Below are 25,350 nucleotides of genomic sequence, written 5' to 3'. Positions count from 1 at the left end.
AACTTCATATGTAAAAGCAAAGAACCTTTATTTTATGCAAGTTTGCAAACTCGGTCTCTCTGCATGTCCAACATATTGGAATAAATGAGAGCCCTAAGCTCAGTTAGAATAGAGTTTTGGAGTAGTAAAGGTGGGGGTGAGGGGTTTCTGAGGTTCAGGATTCCTGATTGGCTGACATTTGTCTAGGGGTGTCCTGGTATGTGTTCTGGCAGGTGGTCCTATCTACAGTGGCTGGAACGTTAGGCATTTCCTTTAGATGGTCTGTTTTTGGGTGGTGCTCAGGTAATCTCAGCTTGTGGTTCTTCCTACAACCAGGAAAATTACTGAGACTCAGGCCTCTTATTAAATTTATTGATGGCTGAGTGCTACTCTGGCAGGTGATAATGGTTAGAGGTAAAGAAGTTCCTTTGGGTGACCTGCCCATACTTAGCTTATCATGGCTGACTCTCACAGAGTCCCACATCTATAGAGTCAGCCAACTATGGATGAAAAGTATGTGGGAAAAAAATTTTGTAAGTACTGAACACACACAGACTTATATTTTGGGTCACTATATCCTAAGCAACACAACGTGATAATTTTCAACATAGCAATTAATAGATACTGTAATTGCTATTGAGATAAAATTACTATATGTAATTACTATAGAGTTAAAATATATAGGAGGCTTGTGTAGGTTATTTCCAAATACTTAGTCATTTTACATAAGGGATTTGAGCATCTGTGTAATTTGGTTCTTGCCTGAATCTTGCAGCCAGTGCAGAAAGTTTCTGGTGATTTAGGCAAGGGTTAGGGTAAACACAACTAATGTACGCATGCCTCAAAATTGTTCCACATTAAAACACGGTAGATGTTTTAATTAAAGCATGCCTAGCTGCATGAAGCCTTGCGCTTGATACTCAGCACCACAAAAATCAGATGTGGTGGTTCACACCTGCACTCCGAGTACTTGGGATGTAGAAGCAGAAGAACTAGTTCGAGGAAAACATTTCTCAGGGACTTCAACTGGAAACCTTTTCTACTCTGAAATGTATCTTGTGTGTTGGGGAGGAAGGGCGAGAGAGACGGGGAGACGGATTAGTTAAACAATTACGTCTAAGTCTGTGTCTCTCTGGTGATATATGCACATGAATAGAGACCAGAAGAGGGTGGCAGATCCCCCGGAGCTGGAGTTTGAGGCAGTTATGAACTATCTGACATGGGTCTCAGGAGGGAACTCGGTCCTCCGCAAATGAAAAGTATGCTCTTAACCACCGGGCCGTCTCTCCATTCCCGAGATTGTGTTTTGAAGGAATGTTTGTGTGTAATAGGTGTTCATTGGTGAACAAATGGCAGGAATGGCAATCAGCACTCAGAAGATTAGCCAGCTGATTTGAAAATGACAGGCGAGGTGATTTCCCCGGGGAAACAGCGGCTGGCAAAGGAGAAAGACAGCTATAATAAGACAGGAGCTCAGTAAATCCTGGCATTCTTATCGCTCTACATATTTTCAGCACTTCTCCTAGATTACACTGAGAACTTGGAACTCTGTACAAGGCTCTTGCTGTTTTATGCTGGGAAATCTCTCTCCCCTGCTGATAAGATTAAAGAGCTAACTCTCAGGCTGCTTAGCCAGCCGGCAAGCCTGCAATCAAGGTGACACTGGATTCCTGGGGACCTCGCCTGTAGGGGGTTGGGAAGGAGGAGCAGCAGCAGCAGGGAAGGATTCTTCCAGAAGCTCCAGGAGCAGTTTGAGCAGCGGAGAGAAAAGAGATAAAGCGTGGGAGACAGAGGATGTGAGGGGACATTTATTGCAGTTCTTTTCCAGCTGGAGAGAGGCACACAGCGTGTTCAGGAACTCCAGTGTTGGCTCCACAGAGCCACAAGGGTAGGAGCTTTGCAACCATCGGATGGACAACCTTTCCAAACTCTTCCACTCAGCCTCACTCACAGAAGGACCATCTTTCCTTTCCAGGTACTTTACCCCTAGTCTACTTATGGTGACATCATTTGAGACAAATTTTTGCTTTTTAGCTATGCTGATGTTGGAATGATGGTATTCCTTTGGAATACCTCCTGTGGCCCTCCTTTGGGTGATCAAACCATTGAAACAATGGACCCTAAGACGTTAGAATTTCCCCAGGAATCTCCTGGTGGGAGAGGAAAAAGGCCAAACCTGGTACCAGGCAGCCAGGGACCTTGTCTTATGGGAAGGGATTTCACACAGTTCTGACAACTGTCAGACCTCGTGCAAGAGAGGAACCCTGAGGATGGTGGGTTGACTCCGTGTGGAGGAAACGCACAGGATTGCTCAGCTAGGCATAAACTTCTTGCCTTCTATGCAAATCTAAAACCTCAGGTCAGAACCCCAGGATGAACTGGGGGTAGGGTGGGGCTTACTGGGCCTCTTTGTTCCGTTTCCCATTGAATAAACTTCTTTCCCTGCTTTTCACTCTTGTCTCTCTAATTGGTCTGTTGGGGGAAGAGGGCTGAGAGCGTAGTTTGTTATGACTGCAGGGCCTAGGCTGTGACCCCCACAACTCCGGTTTTCACTTCTGAGACAATGAGTGGGGGCCTTGTAGACCATACTTCTGAAACCTAATGCCTCCCCCAGAGCAGACTCCTAGTTCAAGTTTTGTTAAGTTGAATAAATAATAGGACTGGGGATGTTACTCAATGGTAGAGTGTGTGACTTGCATGAGATGGGGGTTAGGTTTAAACCCCTGCCCTGAAAGTCAGAGAGAGCAAAGGGATTCAGACCTCTTTCCAATAGACAGATAATGTTCTCTTTGGAGCACAATGAGAGCTTCAGCCTAGTTTTGGGCTGAACAATTTTATTATCCAAAATGATCTTAACTGTAAGAGCAGATTTTTTTTTTATGACAAATGACAAGAAAAAAGAAAATAAAAAAAATGCAGTGGGGAAAAGAATTTAAAACACAAAGCAAACAGGTTTAGAGTGGCAGACAGGAGAGAGCGTGATCCTGCACGCTGCTTCTTGCAGTGACACAATTTTACAGGCATCCCACGATCGCCCTTGTCTGCATGAATACCAAAACACTGGACAGAGGCTGTAACCTGAAGTGTGTAGGAAATACTTTTCCTGAGCCGAGGCCCAGAGAAACGTTTATTCTACTAACTGATGCAAAATAAGACATGCAGCCCCAGGCTTAGGAGCGCTGTGCACTTAAAGCAGTCTTAAAGGACTGCACAGCTGCTCTGTGTTTGTATGAGGAACTACCCGGGTCTGGGTCCCCAACACTGTGAATGAATAGGCAGCCATGGTGGCAGGCGTTCAGAGTCCAGTGCAGTGGAGACAGAGACAGGCGGCCCCCTGAGCTTGCTGACCGACCACTGCAGCCGCATTGGTGAGCTTCAGGTTCAATGAGGTATGTGTCAAAAAGGCAGGTGGAGAGAGATTGAAGAAGATACCTGCCTTCTAGTCAGTACTCGCGTGGACACACACACACACACACACGAACACACACACACACACACACACACACACTTTTAAAAAACCAATTAATTAGAACATACAATTGCTTGACAGAACTTCAGAAACTTTGATAATAACTTAAATGTGTTCTTATTGTCAGAAACAATCAAAGCAGCGGAATTAGGGATTTGATTGTAAAATTAGCCTATGAGGAAATAGGGAGTTGCATCTTATCAGCTGAACGTCTTTGAAAATGGCTCTTTTGTCTGTCTGGAAATGTTTTGCCTTATCTACCATCCCAGGCAAGAGTAATAAACAAAACAGCGATAAACTCAGCAATTATGGATGCTTTGGGTTCCTGAAGGTTTCCGAGGCTGGAGTCCGCAGGCTGCGTTATCAACTTAGGTCATTGAACCAGGTGGAGTGTCTTTTCATGATGAATTTTTGGAGGACCCTGGTGTGTCTTCCTTCTCCTCAGTACACCCTCATGGGAGATGGTGTGGCATAAAGGGCTGCGGTAGTCAGAACCCCAACAATAAGCCCCTTTCTACTGGTTAGCTGTGAAGCCCCAAGCAAGCCACTGGGCTCACTTAAGCAAGCCCTGGGCTGCTTCTGCTGATATTATCTATCACCCCACAATGCACACAATGCCAAGAACACATTTAGATCCTCCTGGTAGTTTTGTAGCTATGATAAGCTTATATTTCTTTTTGAAATTTATGAAAGAGATAATACTAGGTCATAGGGAGATTACTTCTCTGCAAAATAACATGTACAAAAGCCTGACGTGTTGAAGCCAGCAGTTTGTGTTGGTCTTGTTTCTCTCTCGCAGCCTGCCTGGCCCAAGCAGGAAAGGCTGCTCGTCTGTGGAGTAGACTTCTAAGAGGCCCTCTCCCTTGTTCCGGTAGCCATGAGCTCTTTGTGAGTTCTCTGAAAAGGGCAGGGGCATGCTTGCTTCTCTGACCAAGAGCTGAGTGCTCATAGACAGAAGGACACCCACATGCCTTTCCCACTTGAACACAAAGCCGAAAGGTGGGAACCTTTTTTCTTGCAACAGGTTTGGATGTTTGTTTTAGCCTAACGAAAAGATGGCAAATTCTGAACTATCCAACTGCAACTTACTCCCCATCGAGTACATTGATCCAAGGTTTATCTCTGTGGCCATTACGCGCGAATTGGACCCTGCTTGCAACTTTTGGCTGCGGTTCAGGGCCAGGCTGTGAGCGCTGAGGGAGCATTCCCGGGAGTGGTGCTTTGTGTGCAGAGGGGCTGGAGACTCCAGAAGGAAAGTGTTACTTGTTTATTTATCAACATTTCCCCCCTTGGCGTTTCTGTGAAGCCTGCTCAGGCTGTGTGAGAGGCAAGGGGAGAGTGGAAGCGAAGGCATGAGTGACAACATGTCTGGTGGCACAGCAGGCTCTGCCATGCCTGGCTTTCCCCACGCGGGTGATCTGCCATTACTGCTTATTCCACCCTCCTCTTTCCCCTGCCTTTCCCAGGCAGGGGTGCCATCTGGCATTTCTCCTGGGGTGTTATCTCTCTCATCGTGGCTGTGATAAACCAAGTGGGGGAGGACTAGAAGGAGTGAAGAGAGGGGAAAACGTGATCAAAAGATGGTGTATGAAAAATATTTCCAATAAAAAAATAATAAAAAGAATCCCCCTCCCCCAGCAAACCAAACCAAAGTCATCCATTTTCCCTGCCAGTAGCTTTCTGTCAGTCATGAAGGTGTTTGTGTCCATTCAGATCCTGTGGACCTTTCCCCTCCCACGCTTACCTCATCCCCCTCCCCGCCCCTCACCTTATATTCCAGTGGCCATGAACTCACCTCTACCAGTGCCCTGTCAGGTTACAGGGATGGTCTCTGTTGCTCTTGAACTGTTTTTCCTTCCCCTCTCCCAATAGCTCACTAGTGGAGACGATACCTCCAACCACAGATGTTTGGAAGACCCTTCAGACCCAAATTATAACAGTTTTCTGTCATTGGGAAGCATTGAATTACACTATCTATCATAGAAACTCAAGAAATGGCATTTCAGTCTGACTTTATTAAACATTTTTGGAAATTAGAGTATGCTCCTTATACGAAGTGTTGGGGTTCACCATGATATTTTCGTTCATGTCTACCATATACTTTCTTATACCATACCGTTTTTTCTACTGCCCTCTCTTGGCCCCCAGCTAGTCTCCTTGCAAATATTGCTGCTTTTACTTTCATGTCATATATACATTTTATACACAAATACACACATCATATGTAATCTAAACTCACATAGAGGGGAAATGTGATCTCTCCCTCTCCTTCCCTCTCTCCCTTTCTGTCACTTGAGACAACACCTCATATAACTCCAGGCTGGCCTCAATCTTATTACTTAGCTGAAGATGTCCTCGAACTTTGATCTTCCTTCAGTGCTGAGAGGATGGGTGGTGAACCTGGTTCAGTAGGGCTGACCTCAGGCTCTGACCCTGACAATTCTGGTATTATCAGATCCATTGCAACCCAGACTCATAGCAACCTGGTCTTGTACCATTCCAAGTCTATTTAGCCTGTGAACTCAGGGCTCCCTATAGTGCCAGGATCATTAGCTGTCTCCTCCCTCTCTGGAAAATCCTTCTGGTTCTGCAAGCATACTTCAAGGATCAACAGCTTAGAATCTGAGCACAGAAGAAGCACTATGGCAGAAGGCTGCCGAGCATCCTGTGCTGGTCATCTAGTCCCTCCCGGAGAGCTGCCTGTTGGATAGCGCTATCTTTTGCAGAAGTAATGGGGCCCTGAGAGTGCAACCTCTGCATCTGACTGATGACACTGAACATTGAACCCAGGAGTCAACGTTTATAAACCAGGCCTTCTGTGTAATAGGCTCAATCTCTTAATCTTCATTTATTTATTTTTTAGCAAATTGATTAATTCTTTGAAAATTTCATACAATGTATTTTGATCAAATTTACCCACAACGTCTTCCCTTAATTTGTCCCGGATCCACTCCCTTTTCCACTTCTCCCAACTTCAAGACCTCGTTTTGTTTTTTTGTTTTTTTTTTTGTTTTTGCTCTTGTTTTGTTTGTGTATTTAAAAGTTCATTGACTTCAATTTGTGTTGCTGGATGTGGAGTGGGGTCAACCTACCCGTTCTCTTAAAGACAATGGATTCTCTTTTTCCTAGAAGTCATTAACCATGTGTAGCTCCCAAGCTAGGGGTAATGGCTCACACACATCTTCCTACTGTGGGCTAGAATGTTGACTGGCTTGATCTTGTGCAGGCAAGGGCAGCTGCCTTGAGTTCATGAGTATGGTTGTCCTGTCAATTCCAGAAAACACTGTTGTATTCTAGTCCTCCCAGACCATTTGGCTCTTGTAATATTTCCACCCCGCCGCCCCACCCTTTCCACAATGTTCCCTAAGCTTTGAAGAGAGAGTGTGGGATAAATACCCCCATTTATGACCAAGCACTCCATAGTCACTTTTTCTCTGCACTTAGAATTTCTGTTTAGTATCTAGTATTTAGTTTGGTGGGATTTGAGAGCTTTACCAGTCTATGGCTGCAGAGATATGGATTTAGAGGGAAGTTTAATACTATGCCTCTTTAGCAGAATAATAGTATTAGGTTCACCACTGGGGCTTGTGAGCTCTCCAACAATGAGTGCTTGGTCAGATTTACAGTACTAGGCATTTGTTTCCTGCTTAAATCCAATCAAGAAGTGGTTGGCTACCCCATAACATTTGTGCCACTCTTGCACTGATGGGCATGTGTCTTGCCACTTCAGGCATTGATGCAGTTCACGGGATTCACACTTGAGTAAGGCTATTTATTGGTAGCATGCAGAGCACCTTCTGTACTATGAGAGCTAGCCAGCTATGAGGAAACTTCCTGGTTAGTACTCACCTGTTCTCCATGTCCTGTGACCAGCGTGTGTGTGTGTGTGTGTGTGTGTGTGTGTGTGTGTGTGTATGTGTGTGAAGCTAGAGGGTCTTAACTGTCAATTTCTAGTGAACAACCAAAAGCTATGGCAATTGCCTATATCGTTTTGGGGTTCTCCAGGCCACCTCTAACTAACAACCCTGGGATTTTTATTTGATGACCTATAGCTTCTGAGATGAACATAATCCTCTGTAGGGTGACCCCAAGCAAGCTGTTTTATATGAATAAATGAAAGAAAAATATGTAATGCTTATAAAACAGTAGGTTTCTATATGGCCTTTAAAAACACTCTAATGTTAGTTATTCCTCCCCCAGCTCACTCCTCCCTGTTTCTTTTCCATGTCTCTCCCCACTTTACCCTTCCTCCTCCTTAATAGGTTTTCTGTATCCTAATAATAGGTTTCTCTGAACAACTCAGTAGATCAAGTCGAACTAAAAAAGTTAAAGAATAGGTTCACTTGAACAAAGCAACTCCCGGGTGAGTTCTCCAGTCCCAGAGATTGAGGCCAGAGAAGTCACAAGCCAGAACTAAAGCAGGGCGGTTGTATAGCCTGTAGGTGAGGCACATATGTAGGTGAGGGGTGATGATGTGTGACCTCCGCAAGCTGGGTTTGTGAAAACTGAGCAGTGTAGCTGGGGACTTGGGCTGTGGTAACTCCAGGAGAGGAGCTGCTGCAGCTGGCAGGAGTGTGGAACTGGGCTGTTTGGCACTTTTTCTTTGTTGGAGATTCTTTGAGAGGGTGGGGTTTGGAGAGGGGGGGCTTTTTAGACTGTGCAGGAGTGAGCTAGAGGTTTCAAACACTCCTCCTTATTCACTTTTGCCTTCATGTTGCCAGTGTTCTACTATGTTCCTTCCGCTTTGAGATCTTCCTTCCCTCTCCTCACCAAGGTTTCCTTTCTAGTTTCCTGGATCCTTTTGGTACTTTTAATTAAACACGAATCTAGAATTTCGTTCAAAGATCCACATATGAGATAGAACATGTGGCTTTTATCTTTCTGGGTCTAGGTTACCTCACTCAGAATAACGTTTTCTAGCTTCATCTATTTACCTGAAAATTTCATAATTTTATTTTTCCTTACAAGTGAATAAATTCCACTGTGTACAGGCACATTTTCATTATTCATTTACCAGATGCTGAGCATCTAGGTGTTTCCATGACCTAACCAGTAAGAATACAGGAGCTATGAATATGCATGAACATGAGTTTCTACAGCAGGAAATAGAGCCCTTTGGGTATATTGTCATGAATGACTACAGTGGTTTGAATTAGAATGGCCTCAATGGTCTTACTCTTCAGGGACTGGCACTACTTGAGAAGGATTAAGAGGTGTGGCCTTGTTGGAGTTGGTGTGGTCTTATTGAAAGAAGTGTGTCATGGGGGTGAGCTTTGAGGTTTCAAAAGCCCAAGACAGGTCTAGTGTCTTCTCCAGTACCATACATGCCACCATGCTTTCCACCATGCTGACAATGGACTGAACCTTTGAAACTGTAAACAAACCTCCAATTAAAGTTTTCTTTTGTAAAAATTGCCATGGTCATGGTGTCTCATAGCAGTAACAGAATGATGACCAAAACAATTGTGTATCTGAGACATATGTGGACTTATTTCTAATTTTTTGAGGAACCACAACAGTGGCTGCACCAATTTGCATCCCCATCAACAATGTGTGAGGGTTTTCCTTCCCAGCATTTGTTTTATCTCTTGTTTTAAATCTTCCTATGAGCCACTTCCTAAGAGCATATGAGGGCAATTACTTTCAAACTACCATGGTGGTTTTTAGTTCCTTGTATATGTTAGATACTAATCTTCTGTCCATTCTGCAGGCTAATTTTTTTTTTAAGTCAGCTAATAGCTTCCTTTTCAGCATAGTGCTTTTTAACTTCAGGAAGTCCCACTTGTTGATTTTGCTCCTACATAGTGAGTGATTACAGTCTTATTCCTAAGTTCCTTACCTGAACTTATACCTGAAATATGTTCCTTTATTCTTTCTTCTAGAGGTTTCTCTGATCCCTTTGGAATTGATCTGTGTGAAGAGTGAAAGAGAAGCTCTTTAAGCCTCAGCTTCCTCAATAGAGAAGAGGAACCACAGGGTTCCTGCTTCATAGGGGCCAGCAGGGACCAGCTGAGGTGGTCCCTGGGAAGAATTTCCAATACTGTGTGGTTCTGAGTACAAAGACACCTGAGAAGAGCTAACCACAATGCTTTCTCACCTGAGACGCCTTAACCACAAGGCTATCTCACCTGAGAAGAGTTACCACAATGCTAGCTCACCTGAGAAGAGTTAACCACAAGGCTATCTCACCCAAGAAGTGTTAATCACAATGCTATCTCAGGCATGTTAACTGCTATGCCATCTCACCTGAGAAGAGTTAACCACAATGCCATTTCACCACTCAAACCCAAACCCTTGCTACACTCACTAGTTTTCCTTTGTAATGTAGAAAGTTTGCTAGAAACTTGTTTCTTGTTTTAAAAAAACAGGATATGGCTCAGTTGTTAAAATGCTTGCCTATCATCCATGAAGCCCTGGATTCCATCCCCAGCACTGCATAAACCAGGTGTGGTGGTACACACCTGTAATCCCAGCATTTGGGAGGGAGGGGCAGGAGGAGCAGAAATTTGAGGTCATCCTAGCCTAAATAGTGAGTTTGAGGCAAACTTGGGTTCCATGAGACCCTGTCTCAGACACACACACACACACACACACACACACACACACACACACACAGGCACACAATTCTGCTTGCTTAAACACGAAAAGGTTCAACTTTCCTTTCAGCCTTATTTACTATGCTAATTTGATCTTCTGTGAACCAGTTTTCAAAAAATTCTACAATTTTCTATTTTATTTTTCATTAAGTTTTTATTTGGAGATAATTGTACACCCAGAGCTAGGCAGTGGTGGTACATGCCTTTAAGCCCAGTATTTGGGAAGCAGAGGGAGGTACATCTCTTTGAGTCCAGCCTGGTCTACAAAGTGAGATCCAAGACATCCAGGACTGTTACAAAGAGAAATTCTGTCTTGCAAAACAAACGAAAACAAAACAACAACAACATTAACAAAAAATCCAACTTGCACTATAATGTCTATACCCAGTATCTGCATATATAGTATCTTATTCTCTCTCTTTCTCTCCCTCCCTCCCTCTCTCTCTCTCTCACACACACACACACACACACAGAGTTCAGATTGTTTAATTTCCTTTATTCTATCTTTAGTTCATAATTCTCCAATCTCTGTATTCTTCTATTGAGTTGATTGTGATGGCCCAAAACTGTAAGTCTATTTCCATCTTGTCTGAAGGTCAGAGAGTCTGAAATTGCTCAGAATTGTTGACAACAACCAGGGCTACACATCCTGACCCAGGATGTGGTTACTTTGTTCTTTTGGCAAAAGATGGCCCATACAGGTAGATCCACTCATCCTGACAGATGGTTAGGATATGCAAACATACTTCTGCTCCTTCTTTTGAAACAGGAGGTTTGACCTAGAGAGTGGCTGCCTTCAGAAAATTCGGTCTAGGGTGGGTTCACTGCCTAAACAACAGAATGTTAATGAACGGATTAATGCCTTGATGGTTTAAAATATTGAAGCAATTAACTGTTTGAGTTGACTTTTATTGCCTTCTCCCCCCTTTTGTACCAGGGTATAAAAGTGTATGGAAAATTAAACTCAGGGGTTTTCAGTATTCCCTGAAACCCCCTCCTGATACTATCCTGTATTTCTATTTTATTATTTTCACTCGTGTCTTCGTCCTCCTTACTATTTTTCTGATCCCCATGCTCCTACCCTGGTAAGTGGTATTTTTGTTGAAGCTGGTCTCTAACAGTTGATATGCTAAGTTTCGTTTAAGTCAGTATAATTTCCAGTCGTATAATTCCCACCTGGTTTTCTAGAGCATCTGTTCCCCATTGACTTATCTATTTCCTCTTGAGTGATTTTCTATATTTTCATTTGTTCCAAAGTTGTTCTTAATTTTTCATTGATGAATTAAACCATATGATTCTCATATTGCTTTGTATATGTGTCTATTTTTCTCTACATTCCAGTTGAGATTTTCTTTCCTTTTATATTATATTTATGCTATATTTTATGTAATTATTTTAAAAAATCTGGACATATTTGAGAATCCAGGTCTTAGATATACCTTCAATTTCAACTGTTTTTTTTTTAAATACTTATACTTCAGGGGTTGAAAACTCAGCCACTTGATTTTCCAGGTAGGGGTAGAAATCTTTGTCTTGAACTTGTCTTCTGTTTACACTTGAAGGAGTCAAGTCTCCTTGTTATGACTGAGCAGGGTTTGGACTTTGGCTCCCTGTGAGACCTTTGCTGTATGAACTTGTCGGAGGGGTGGTGTGCTGGGTTACTTCTCCCGTGAGCACTGGAAGCAGCTCACATCGCTACTGGGTGGTGATGAAAATCTATATTTTCCCATAGACCTCCTCTGACCTCACTGGCATGGAGAAGTGGGTGGTCTAAGCTTACCAGTTGGCGTCCGTCAGTAGTATAGGCATGCTGAACCTGGGCAGTGCTCAGGATAATAACAGTGTGGCTCCTGACTCTGCTCTCTTAGACGGTATTCTAAGGGTTAGTTCAGGCCCCTTGTCACAGCTGGAGAGGGTTGGCGCTTAGCGGCTCCTAGACCTTTGCTGCCACAGTGGTGCCAGGTTTATTTCTCTGTTTTGTTTGCCTGCATTACCCAGATGGCTGATTAACTGAAAATGGTCTTTAATCAGGTCATCTGTCCCCTTGGTCTTTTACAAAGGAAAGCAAGGTTTTGTAATGGCTTTGATATTTTGTCTGCCCTTGGTATTTCCAGACCACTAGCTTCCTCAGCACTGTGTAATGGGCCCCAGAAATACAAAGAGAACCAAGGAAATCTACACCCACAATGTGCCCTAGGTTCCAACATCCTCAGACCATCTCCTTTCTTCTGTACGCTGTTCACAGTCTTCTTTTGTTAACACATTTACAATTTCCAGTGTCGTTAGCTTCATTTTTACATGTCAAAATGTTCAAGATAATTAATATAGATAAAGGCTATTTTGGTTCATGGTATTGGAGGTTTCAATCTGTTATTCATTGGTCTTACATTGTTCGGCGTCTAGGACAAGGCAGAATCTCCCGTTGGGCATATATGGTAGAACACCCACTTACTTTGTAGACAGTGTCAGGTCCCGCCCAACATATTCATCTGTGCTTGTGGGGAAGAGTGTGGATTAAGAAAAAAATAGACAAGAGACAACAGATAGAGTCAGGAGGACAGCCAGTGAGTACTGTGACCAGTCTTGTCTTTACTCTCATAGCCTTTATATACATACCCCAATCCATAAAGGAAGGGGAAGGCAAAGGATTTCTTTACCAAGATACAAAGAACAATCAAAGTAATTACCATCTTAATACCCCAGCACCAACCACACCCTATGTCAAAACATCCTGTTAGTAACCACACCTTAAGACAAAGGATAATACGTGGTTCTTAGTGGAAGAAAGGGAAACAGTACATCTAGTCTATACTCTCCAAACTGAAGGCATTTTCTTTCTCCAACAAAATAAGGTCTTGATTTTATTACAAACTTTCCCCCAAATAAATATTAGGAAGCCAATCCCCTGTCTGGCAGTTATAAAATTTTTATTTTCCCATGTAGAGAATACTTATTTGAATACTTGTGAGTTGTGCTGTTGGACATTAAGAAGGCACATTAGTGACAGTGTTGTGGTAATGGAGCAGACAGCATCATACTGGTGCTGTGCAGTGCTGTCCTCTGATTTCAAACTTCCATCCCGGAAGGAAGTTCCTTAAACCCGGAAGTTCTAATGGAAGGCTCCTCAGGACTCAGGAAGTCAACAATTTGTCTCAGGAAGTCACTGAAACTTACTTGGTGTGCCATGCCCCTTGCTGAGGAGACAGAGATTAGTCTAGTGGTCTGGAAGAAATTCTCGGACTCTTTGATTTGCCTATGAGTCATCTAGAGAGCTCCAGGGTTCCAATTTTTATCTTGTGTGGGCTTTCTGCGACACATTTGCTTCTGAGTTGTTCCCGATTATGTATAGCATCCCTCATATATTCTCCTGTAAGTAACTTTGATAATTTTCACCAGTTCTTCAAATCAGACTTTTGTGCTATGATTTCGTTGGTCTGTTGTCCTTTCTGTATGTGGGGTGAACAGAAGTTTGTATTGCATCTTCCCAAGAACAGTGTTAGCTAAAATAAATTATCTGTGACAAAGGTGAACTGTGCAGGTTATCGACACAGGCAATTGAGAGTTAGTTGTAGAGGTATTTAGTCTCAGAAGCAGATTTAAAGTTTGTGTGCTCTTGCTCTCAGATAGGAAATGAGCCTTTCATGGGACTGACAAATAGGTTCTTATGCACCCAAGCCTATAAAAACCAAACAAAAATTTTCATCAAGGGTTTTCTAAACCCTACCTTGTCATGTGTATTACTATACATTATTACTGATACTCTGCATTAATACTCATCTTGTTACTGTGCAAAAGTACCCTATAAAAACAGCTGAAGGGAGGAAAGGCTTGTCCTGCCTTACAGTTTGAGGCCACACAGTCTATTACGACAGTGAAGCCATGGCAGCAGGGGAGGGTGACAGCTGGTCACTTGGCATCCACAGTCAAAAGCAGAGAAATGGATACCTGGCTCAGTTCACTTTCTCCCTTTCATTCAGCCCAGGACTCCAGCCCATGGGGTGGTACTGCCCACAGAGAAGGTGGGTTTTCCTTTCTCATTTAATCCTACTCAGATAATCATTGGCAGGTGTGTCCAGAGACTTGCCTTCAAGGTGATTCTAGACTCTGTCAAGTTGACGAACAATAGTAACTGTCAAATAAACCTTCTCTATCAATGCTGATGTTAACTCTTGAGATAAGTGCTCAGACCATCGTTCTCTTTGTTGTTGGAGCCCACAAACTATACAGTGAATGCACAGCTCACCGACCAATAGACAGAACCATGGGAAGTGTATACGGACACGTTCACATGGAACAACCCTTTTTGTAGAGCTGCGGGAACACATGTCTTTTGGAAAAGTTGCTGTCAAATCTGTGGAAACCTTCTAAAGCCATGATTCATTCCCAAAACACCTCACCAGTGTGACTTCTGCACTAGCAGCAGAGTGACCTTGCTCCATTTCCCCCAGACCAGACCGTCTTGGAGCGATGACATTCACTCTTTGTTCTAATAGTCAAATTTACATAGAGTCAATCCCACAAAATTACCTGCTAACAGACCACATAGAAATTTCTATAGAAGACAGGCACTGAACAGGAAGGGAGCATGCCCCACCTTTGCTAACAAACAAATCTGGGCATCCCCAATGTTGCTTATCACAAAAGAGATTAGATGAGGAGAATGGATAAACTCAGGATTCAGGGATGTTTAATAACTTTATCTAATGGTTTGGAATTTCAGATACTTCCCCTTGCATGCTGGCCCTTTCCTGGGTCGGTCTACCTCTTCCAGAGTAATGCTTTGTCAGGTTCTACCTGCTATTTTTGTAATTTTGATACGCATATTGTCATTGCCCTTGCCTATGGATTTTCCAACCATGTCTGTAAAAAACTAGAAACCTCGTGGAGATCACCTCTTCTTCTTCTTCTCGTGAAAGACCCCCGGAGTTGGGAGACTCTTACTCAAGTCTCGGGATAACACGACCCCCCAGGAACTCACGAGAGACTGTTCTTGCTGTAATCACACGAGGTTTATTGACAAGAACCAGTGCGCTGGGGCCGAGACTCATATCCCACACAGGGGTGGAGGAGTTTGACCACGAGTAGCTGGGAGAAGGGGTGTTTAAGGGAAAAAAACCACAACCCAGAGGGGGTAAGAAGGGTATCATTGGAAGATTCCGAAAATACCAGTGATAATCACAAGGGGGTAACTCCCCGTTTCTCAAGATTGTTCTCAAGATTATAATCTAACTTTGTGGTCAGCCAGTTCCTGGAATAGTCACTGAACTGGCTAACCTAGATTTTTGGCTCTACTCTTCCTGCTAGAGGGTGTGGATTTATCTGGTCTTACAGTCACTACTTCTACTTATTCTCTTGCTCTCCTTCTTTCTTCTCCTTATTTTTCCCCTTATTCTTCTTCTTCGTACCCTTTCACTTCACTTTCTCCCCTTGCACAAAAATTAAAGAACATGCAGGGGTAATGTATTTGAGTTAATTTTTTTACCCTCAGATCCTTGCCTGCCATAGACATTCAATTCTGAGCCCTGAGTGGGCACTGAGGCTGGTACTCAAGGCCCCTGATACTTTGTTTCAAAACAAATTATGTATGCTTCACTCTTTTGCTTTTAAGTTCTTTCTTTTACCTTAACCTCATTGTCTTGGGATATACCAATTGTCTCATGAAACACATATTACTGATGACAGTCCTTGAATGCTCTATAATAAACTCAGGGTTCTTTGGAGAAACCTCTGTTTTTTTCTCCTTAAGTTGGTACAACACCAGGAGTACCTTGGCCTCCAGCTGAGCTGGAGAAGTTCTTGTTAGCAGTCTGGGATGGTCAGCTTTAATTGTCAACTTCACACAACCTGGAATCACCCGAGGAGAGCGGTTCCAAGGTGGAGTATCTACATCAGGTCAGCCTGTGGACTTGTGTTTGAGGGCATGTCTTAATTGAGTTGACTGATATGGGAAGGCCCAGCCCCCTGTCGACAGCACTATTTACCAAGCAGTAAGTGCTGAAATTCTAAGAGTTGAGAACTTAACTGAGCACAAGCAAGGAAGTGAGTATGTGTGAGTTTATTTCTTTTCGCTCCTGGGTACAGGTATGATTTAGCTGGTTGTCTGAAGTTCCTGAAGTCTTGATTTTCCTACTCTGGTGGACTATAGCCTGGGATTGTTAAGTGGAAACAAACCTTTTCTCCCATAATTTGCATTTTGTTAGAGTATTCTATCTCAGCAATAGGAATGAAAGTACAGAGCCATCACATTGGCTTAGCTGAGGGATTGTAGTGGGAGCTTGCTACCTTGGACAGTCAGAACTGTAGTGCACGGCTTTTCCTCTTGGAAAGATGTCAGCGACTGCCCTTCATGGTTGAATACTGCGCAGTCGGAGTCTCCTGGACTCTGGGTCCCTAGGTTCATCATTTATATGTCGCCTCCAGATAGTTGTTTGGTTGTCTGGATTTACTATCAGGGAGGACTTTGGGAAGATTGCAGCTCTTGGAGTGATGGATCTCTCTAATTCTCCCTCTGCTCTTTCATGAACTATTCTGTTCTGTTCTATTCTATTTGTGGGAATGTGTGTGTTCAGGTGTGTACAGGTGTACATTGTGTGTGTGCTCATGTGAAGGCTAAGGGACAGCAAGCTCAGTTGTCATTCCTCAGGCTCTGCCCTTTATGTTCTGAGATGGTCTCTTGCTGGCCTAGAAGAACCTGCCAAGCAGGTTAGGTAAACTGACCAGTGAGTCTGGAAATCCACCCTGCTCTGCCTCACCACTGATGGGATTACAAGCACATATTGCTCCTCCTGGCTTTATTTAATCACTCATTGAATCACTCATTCCATTGTTTATCTCTGTTACTGAATTACCATATTATTTTTAGCAAGTGTAGGAAGCATGAGTGAAAGCTTCCCTTTGTCTCTCAAGAGGGTGGCAGTGGGTAGGACAAACAGTGGCCACTGAATCTGGTGCTGTGGTGGAGAGGGGCATGTGGCCATCCCAGAATGTAAAATAGACCAGGAATAGAGTCAGGGGAGGGCTGCTCAAAGGAAATAGCATCTGCATCTTAGTCTTGCTGAGGGAAAAGTTTAGCCAGATAAAAAGGCCTTGGGAGAATGAGACGGACTGCTGCAGTGGATGGAGCAGACAGGAAGGGGGCGCCAGAGAACAGCGATGTGTGTCGTGGTAGAGGTGGATTGGAGAGGCTTGTGGGCCTCTGAGCCTCAAGACATTCGGGGATCATAAGAACTGTACACGCGCACACGTGTGTGTGTGTGTGTGTGTGTGTGTGTGTGTGTGTGTGTGTGCGCGCGTGTGCGTGTGCATGCACGCGCGGGCACTCATGAAAGAAAGAGAAAGAGACAGACAGAGAGAGAGAGGGAGGGAGGGAAGGATGGAGGGAGGGAGGGAAACGAAGTCTTGACATTAGGCGTCTTCACCTTCTTTACACCTTATTTTCTGAAACAAGGTCTCTCCCTAAGCCTGGATTTAGCTACAGTGACTGGGCGGTGAGCCCGGGGATCTTCTTGTCTCCCTCTCCCCAGAACTGGGGCTGCAAGCACATGCATCATGCCTGGCTTTTATTTTTCATTTATTTGTTTATTTTTGCTGTTGTTTTTCTTTTCCATGACTCTGGGGGGCTGAACTCAGGTCTTCACTCCTGTAAGGCAAGATACTTTACTGACTGAGCTATTTGCCCAGCCCAAGGACTTTTAGGACTTTTATGCAGGGTAGTGGCATAGTGTCCCAGAGAGAACATTCTGCCTTATGGAAAAGGAATAACTTGTCAAGTGTGGAGGGCTGCAACCACATTCTCCATTGCTTCAAGGGACAGAGCTAGAGATTGACCTCTGTGACCTCAAGGTGTGGTGGTACACGCCTTTAGTCCCGATGCCTGGGAGGCAGAGGCAGATTGACCTCTGTGACCTCAAGGTGTGGTAGCACACGCCTTTGGTCCCAATGCCTGGGAGGCAGAGACAGACAGATCTCTGTGAGTTCAAGGTGTTGTAGCACACGCCTTTAATCCCAGCGCCTGTGCTTGGTAACTTTCTACTGCTGCGTCCCTGCCTACTCCCGAGGCGTCATCTGGGTTGATGGGCAGCGGACCAATCCAAGAGTGACACGTCCGAAGCGAGGACTGTTTCCTATATAAGGGACCGGTTCCCCTCATTCTGGGTCTCCGCTTTGGAAGCTTATGCTCTCTCTCTCTCTCTCTCTCAAGACGCATTAAAGCTTTTCTGCAGAAGGATCCTAAGTGTCCTGCGTCGTTCTTGCGGGCGAGACGGTAGCGCGGGACAGTCAAGGGAAGAGCCTTTGTCTTGGCTGTGATGACTGTCCATGCTAATCCTGGAGAAAGTCATTGTCTCCAGTATCCTGGGACCTTAATGACTTTACATGAACCTAAGAGCACAATTTGGTTTGTCTGTTTCTTCCAAAGAGGAGAATTGAGAGAGTAGAAGACAGCCCGAGGACTGTGACGGGCCTCGGAGATGTACTGCTTAGATGGACATCCATTAACCGAGCTTAAGATCTGTAGCATCCCGTGCTTAGAACTCTCAGAGAGCTGAGAGGCGCTGCTATCAGCCAGACTCCCTTCCACCCATTTGTGTAAATAACAATATGGGCCTCTCTTGAAGATCATAAAGAATGAACAAATAGCTGCGTTTCAGTGCTTTGGAAAATGATGGGAACTGGTCCTGAAAAGGTAGGAAATGAAAGCTGCTTCCCATTCATTTCCTGTCTTTGGCTCTGAAGCCATTAAAATGTAAATCAAACTTTGAAACACACAGTGAAACAGAAATAGGAAAACATAGGACAAAGAGTGCTTGAAAAAAAAAAGAAACAACTAATAGTTTTAGGAGGGATGAGAGGTAAGGGTGGGGGATTTCCCCCAGCAAACAATATTGCTTTCATCAAAAGAGAAGAAAATATGAATTCTCTGGTTTCCGATGTCCCGGGGCTGAGTTTAATTAAGGCAAGAAATGGCATCGAGAAATGATAAATACAGCCGAGGCCAGATCTGTGAGACATTGCCCTGGAGAACAGAGAGGCGCTCAGAACTGGTAATCATCATTACGTGAGGGATGAGGCCCGTCAAGGAGGGAGGATGTCATGTGGATAGTATAATGAAGCTCCAGATGGGGGTGAAGTGAAATCCAAGCACCTTTTATGATACCAGAGTGAAGATGCAGGGAGCATGCTTGAGCACAGGTTCTCTGAGGTTTGACAAAATGGGTCTTAGTTATCTTCCTCTTTATCACCTGGGTGAAGGGGACGGGACAGGTGGTACCTACAGGCAATGTCCTTGGCCAAGAGCCACTTAAAGTTTCTCCGAGGGAGATGAATGAGGAACACTGAGAAAGTATGTACAGGGGAAGGATCATGTTTTGGATGATCTTGGGGCAAAGTATACATGAGTAGAAACATAACTAGAGTACTAAGAATTCTTGGGTCAGTGTGTGCGAGGTGACTCTGTGCTTGCCGTACAACTATGAGAACTTGATTCTAGATCTAGAGAACCCAGGTGAAGAGCTGGGTGGGTGTGTTGCCCTGCTTGTAATTCCAGTGTTTTGAGAGGTGGCAACTGGGTCTCAGGAGTAAGCCAGTTAGCTAGCATGATGTATGAGCTCTGGTTTCAGGGAGAAACCCTGCCTCAGTAAATAAAGGGGGGACAAAGGGAGACACACACACACACACAAATGCTTGCACATACATGCAACACCCCCCAACCCACCTGCAAACAAAACAGAAGAAAGAAACAATAATGTTTGGAACAAATGATAGACTATCGACAGTAAACTCATGTTTGTCCTTTGGGGGCTAGAAGACTTGGGAAAAGTCATAGCTTTTCTATTAGTGGGGCCAAAACACATAGAAGAATCACTCAAGGAGGCACTTAAAACCATTGGACACCCAGGCAATGCAATATATGAAAAATTAAAACCTATTACTGGGCTGGGGAGATGACTCGGTGATTAAAAGTGCTTGCCATGAAAGTGTGAGGACCCAAGATCAGATCTCCAGCACCCATGTTAAGTCAGTCTGTGTCTGTATCTGTAACCCCAGCTCTGCGGGCTGTAAGAGACTGCAGGGTCTATGTAGCTTGTACTTCTCAGGCTGCCCTCAGGTCCGCTGAGAGAGGCCACCTCAAGAGAATAAGGTGATAATAGCGCAGGATACCTGGCATTGCTCCTCTGGCATCTTTGGACCTGCATACGCTTGTGTGCATGCATTCAACACACCCTATTGTGATGAGAACTGTTTGCCTGAGATACTGGGACTGTCCTGGTCTCTCTCTCCCTTTCTTTTTCTGTAACAACAGTTAACTTGACATAAGCTAGAGTTTTCTGGAAAGAGAGGACCTCTGTCAGATTATCTGTAGGCATGTCTTAGGGCAATTTATTAATTAGTGATGATGTTAGAGGGCCTAGTTTCTTGAGAGTGGTGCCATCTTTAGGCAGGAGGCTATATAAGAAAGCAGAGTATTAGAACTTTAATGGACTTTTCTCATTAGAAGTTTAATGGACTTTTCTCATCTGGACCGAAAGTGCTTCCCCCCAAGAGCCAAGGCTACCTAACAAGAAAAAATCAGTTCCAGACATAAGAATCCCTTTTTTTTTTGAGTTGTTGGCCAAGCTGCTCAAGAGACTCCCCAAACATACAGCCCATTGCTGTTGCCCTAGGTTACCCCCAAAAGATGGAAGACACAATGCACGTCAGAAACAGCCCAGAGACCCTTAGCTGGTACTAACCTGAATGCCTCCTCCCTCATGGCTAGCTTTTGTGGTACTAGAAGGCACTATGAAAAGCTTCCAAAGGAGGGAGGTAACCAACAGTCTACTCAGTGATAATATCTATAAACTACAGCAACCATCATGGCATGATAACCCTAAGGGAATATAGTGAAAGGTATACTCTGGCAGCAAACAACAGCCTTTTAATAATTTAAGACCCCTTAGCAAGAGAGATGCCATGTCTGCTACTGGATACCTGGCTAACTCCTCAGTGCTGGTGAAGTCATGGTTATTGGAGGAGAATCTACAACCTCTAATTTAGTAAACGGCACAAACCATAGCAACAATCCATAAACACGTGTCCTGTTAGTGTCAGGTAAGTATAGTCTTTATCCCTCACCAAGGAAATCCTCTCTTTGCAACAGAGAGAGACCATTACAGAAAACCACACCTAATCAATATGCAGAGTGGCAGAGCCCAGTCCCGATAGATACACGCACAAAACGTTCCCTCACCTAAGGGAAATATTTTGGAAGAGGGGCAGGAAGATGAGAAGAGCCAGAGGGTGAGGGATGTGTTGTGAGAAACGACATCCACAAAGTTCCACTAACACGATTGCCTAAACATGGTCGAATAAGGATGACCACTGTGGACACGCCAAAGTGGATGGGGAAAGCCCATGAGGCCTCAACTCTACACAGAGATTTAGAGGTGACTGAGGAAAAGCTGGGAGTGGGAGAGGGGATTTCCTCAGGGAAAAGCTCACCAATTGGTTGTCCAGTGCCAAATGGTCAGTCCCCAAAACATACATACAAACAATATTTGAACCGAACACACACACACACACACACACACACACACACACACACACGTATATATAATATAATATATATTCCTAAATATAACTTGAACAGAACCAGGCTAGGGAAAGCTGGGGCAATGCTCAGGCTCCAAGCAGGCAGGTGCTTCCATCTCTATTTTATATTCATGAAATAACAAGTAACTTAAAAAGAGCTCATGAACTGGAATAAGAGTGCAGAAGGGTATAAGGGAGTGGTGTTTGGAGGAAGGAAAGGTAAGGGAGAAATGCAATTATGTTATAATCTTTAAAAAACAAAGAAAAAAAACACAGGGCGAGCAAGCTAGGAGGATCAAGCAATTAAGAAGAGTTCTCCATGGCTTCTGATTCAGCTCCTACCTCAAGATTCCTGCCCTGACTTTCTCCAAGTATAGGCTGTATGGTGGTCTGAGTGAAAATGCTCCCCAGCCCCATAGACTCACTGGGAGTGGCATTATTAGAGGTGTGGCTTCGCCAGAATAAGTGTCGGCTTTTTGGAGAAAATGTGTCACCGGGGGCCGGGTTTTGAGATTTTAGAAGCTCAAATCAGTCCTAGTGGTTCACTGCCTCTTCCTGCAGCCTGCAAAAGCAGATGTAGAACTCTCAGCTCCTTCTCCAGCACCATGTCTGCCTGCATGCTGCCATACTTCCCACCATGATGATAACTGACTAAATCCCTGAACTGTAACCCAACCCTAATTAAATGTATTTTGTTGTAAGAGTAGCAATGGTCATGATCTCTTCATAGCAATAGAACCCTAAAGACAGACCATGATGTGGGAATAAACAATTTCCTCTCCAAGTTGCTTTTGGTAAAGGTGTTTTATCATCACAATAGAAAGAAAACTAAGATGGGGCTATTTAATGATCTAGTTGGAAATAGTACAAAAGTAACAGCTTTCACTGGATATATCTGAACTAGCATCAAGAAGAGGGTAGTCAAAACAGTGGAGCGCTGGAGCAGGCATCCATAGAGGAGTAACAACCTGAGGCTGAGCCATCCGTCAGGGCCTGAGAAGGAAAGTCAGAACCAGGCTAGGGAAAGCTGGGGGCAATGCTCAGGCTTCACGAGAGCTGGTGTTTTCATCTCTGCTGTAAGTGTCCGATGGATTTGAGAGGAAGGTTTCTGTGGCATGACAGCAAGGTGCTGAGATAGTTGACCTTTGCGGGGAGACCATTATCAACATAACAGTATCATGACAGTGTGATGGGGTCCTGAAGGGGGTAAAGGGTCTCCAGTCACACGGGGCAAAGGACTTCCTTGCTGTTACCAGTCTCTGATGGTGGTCGGTTGTGATGGTGGGGGGTAGAAGGTTCTACATCATGTGACTGAGTCTTCATACTGAGAGTCACAAGGCACCAGGTAGGGTTCTGAAGAGTCAGAAAGACACTGGCTGATAGCAGGGTCTGGGTTTGTCTGCAGGGGTGGAGTTGGGGAAGGACTGAGGGGTCTGGGTTTGTCTGCAGGGGTGGAGTTGGGGAAGAACTGCGGGGTCTGGGTTTGTCTGCAGGGGTGGAGTTGGGGAAGGACTGAGGGGTCTGGGTTTGTCTGCAGGGGTGGAGTTGCAGAAGGACTGCAGAGTCATAGCAGACATTGTCCTTCAACTGTCTGAAAGGATGATGCGGGGCTGTGTGGCTAGATCTCTTCAAGGCTGCAGTTCTGACTCCTTAAAGTGACAACTTCTGTAAGGCCCGTAGCCTAGCAATGAGCCCACTGTCTACAGCAGTGCCTGGAAAATGGTAGAGACTCTAAGTATCTGTCAGGATGGATGTTCTGGCAAGCACACCAGTGGTTTCAAGGAATTGGACCAGTAGAGGCAATTGTTTGAGGAAGGCAACCTCAAAGGCTTAGGAAACTCCTACAGTAAGCCCAAGGTTTTTGTAAGTAGAAAATCTTGATAGATGAAACTCAAGGCAGAAAAAAAGCAAAGGGGAAACGAGGAATGCCTTGACGGCCCAGGATTATTGAGCTACAACAAGGAAAACTGAGGAATAAACAGCAATCCATGTTATTCTGTCTTAAGTTTCCCTCATTCCATTCGGTTACCCTTTGCCCACCTGGGATGGTTAATATTGTCAGCTTGACAGGATGTGGAATTACCTGGAAGATGAACCTCTTGGTGTGCCTGTGACTGTGTTTCTAGAGCATGTTAATTGAAGGGAGAAGACTCATGCACCCTGGATGTGGGTGGCACCATGTCAAGGGCTGGAGTCCTGGACTAAATAAAAAAGAAAAAAGTGTGCCAGGTAGCGGTTGTGAAAGCCTTTAATCCCAGCACTCGGGAGGCAGAGGCAGGAGGATCTCTGTGAGTTTGAGGCCAACCTGGTCTAGTTCCAGGACAGGCTCCAGCATTCATCTGTCTCTATTTCCTGACTGTGGGTGCCCTGTGACGTACTGCCTCACACCCCTGCTGTCATGCCTCCCACCCATGTTGCACTGTACCCCCAAACTGTGAGCCTAAATAACCCTTCCTTCCTTCCTTGTGTGACATTTGTCAGGCATCACAGTACTGAGAAAGGTGACTGATACTTGGCACACCCACACAGCTGTGCAGAAAGCGACGGCTGCCTGATTTCTGCTTGATTATGGGAAGAGTGAAAATGTAATCCAGTGATCTTAGGGTACAGGCAAGAATTCTGTTAGCCCTGAGGGATTCTTAGCAGATACAATCATACAGTTGGGAGATCTGATAGTTACCAAAGCAAGTTAGGGAAAGGGTCTAAAAAAATCGCTGTCAGGGCCTTCTCTAGCATGTTCTGGGATTCCATGTGGACCCAGATTCCTTGGGAAGACATGGAAGTGAAGGTTGCTTTAAAAGGTCAAGACTTGCAGAATAGACTTAGAAGTGATCGAAGAGAGAATGAAGTCTAAACACCCAGGAGAAGCAGCTCCGAGCTTCCCTTCAGGAGTAGAAGAAGAAGGGAGATGTGCATTTCTGGCTTATTCTCTCTCTCTCTCTCTTTCTCTCTCTCTCTCTCTCTCTCTCTCTGTCTGGTTTTTGTACATGGGTGTGTGTATTTAGTTGCTTATTGTGAGTTTTAGTGAGTATGGAACATGATGACAGAGTCATAGAGATGTGCTGGTCTGGGTGGTGGGGTGTGTACTTGTCTGTGTATGTGTGTGCTTGTGTGTGCATATAAGTGAGAGTTTTGAAAAAGAGCTCTTAGGCTGAGGAGATGGCTCAGTGTGTAAAAGTGTTTGCTGTGTGCAAGCATGAAGACCTGACTGAATCCCAGCAATCAAGGCCATGGGCACACCTGTCACCTGAGGACTGTGGGGTCCTAAGACAAAAGGATTTCTAGGCTTGCTGGCTACTAGGCTAGATTCTGGTTCAGTGAGAGACCCTATCTCAAGTGAATAAAGAAGACAGGGTGAGACCAGGGTACCTGATGTTCCCCTCTTCTCTCCAGTGTATATGCATGGGTGCACATACCAGCACATACATAAGCCACACACATAATACAGCACACACACACACACACACACACACACACACACACACACACACAGGTCTCTAAGGTCAAATGCTGCTAATGTTCTTGGAGAGCCTCCCGCTGGGTTTCCATGGAAACAGGAGAGGCCAGCTCTGAAACAAATGGCAGGAAACCGAAGAAAAGGGCAGAGACAGTCTCATTAAGTATCTTTTTATAATCTGGCCATTCCAGTACATCTGCAAGGACAAGTAGGCTAAAAGTGATCAAAATACTCAGATAAATTTTTATACTTTTAGTAAAAAGAGGAGGGCGGTCGTTCTG

General features: G+C 44.4%; 1 long non-coding RNA gene across 1 annotated transcript in view; it reads left to right on the top strand.

Moving 5' to 3' along the window:
* Nucleotides 1–1,482: 1,482 nt before the first annotated feature.
* The window catches only part of LOC146895009 (uncharacterized), a 50,666-nt gene continuing 26,798 nt past the window's right edge, over nt 1,483–25,350 (top strand). The window contains exon 1 of the long non-coding RNA XR_015001172.2: nt 1,483–1,954. This is a non-coding gene — a long non-coding RNA (uncharacterized LOC146895009). The remainder of the gene's footprint in view (nt 1,955–25,350) is intronic.

The sequence above is a fragment of the Myodes glareolus genome, chromosome 5 (genome assembly GCF_982192425.1).
Source record: "Myodes glareolus chromosome 5, mMyoGla1.1, whole genome shotgun sequence".
Lineage (NCBI taxonomy): Eukaryota > Metazoa > Chordata > Mammalia > Rodentia > Cricetidae > Myodes > Myodes glareolus.
This window is presented reverse-complemented; position numbering and strand designations above follow the sequence as displayed.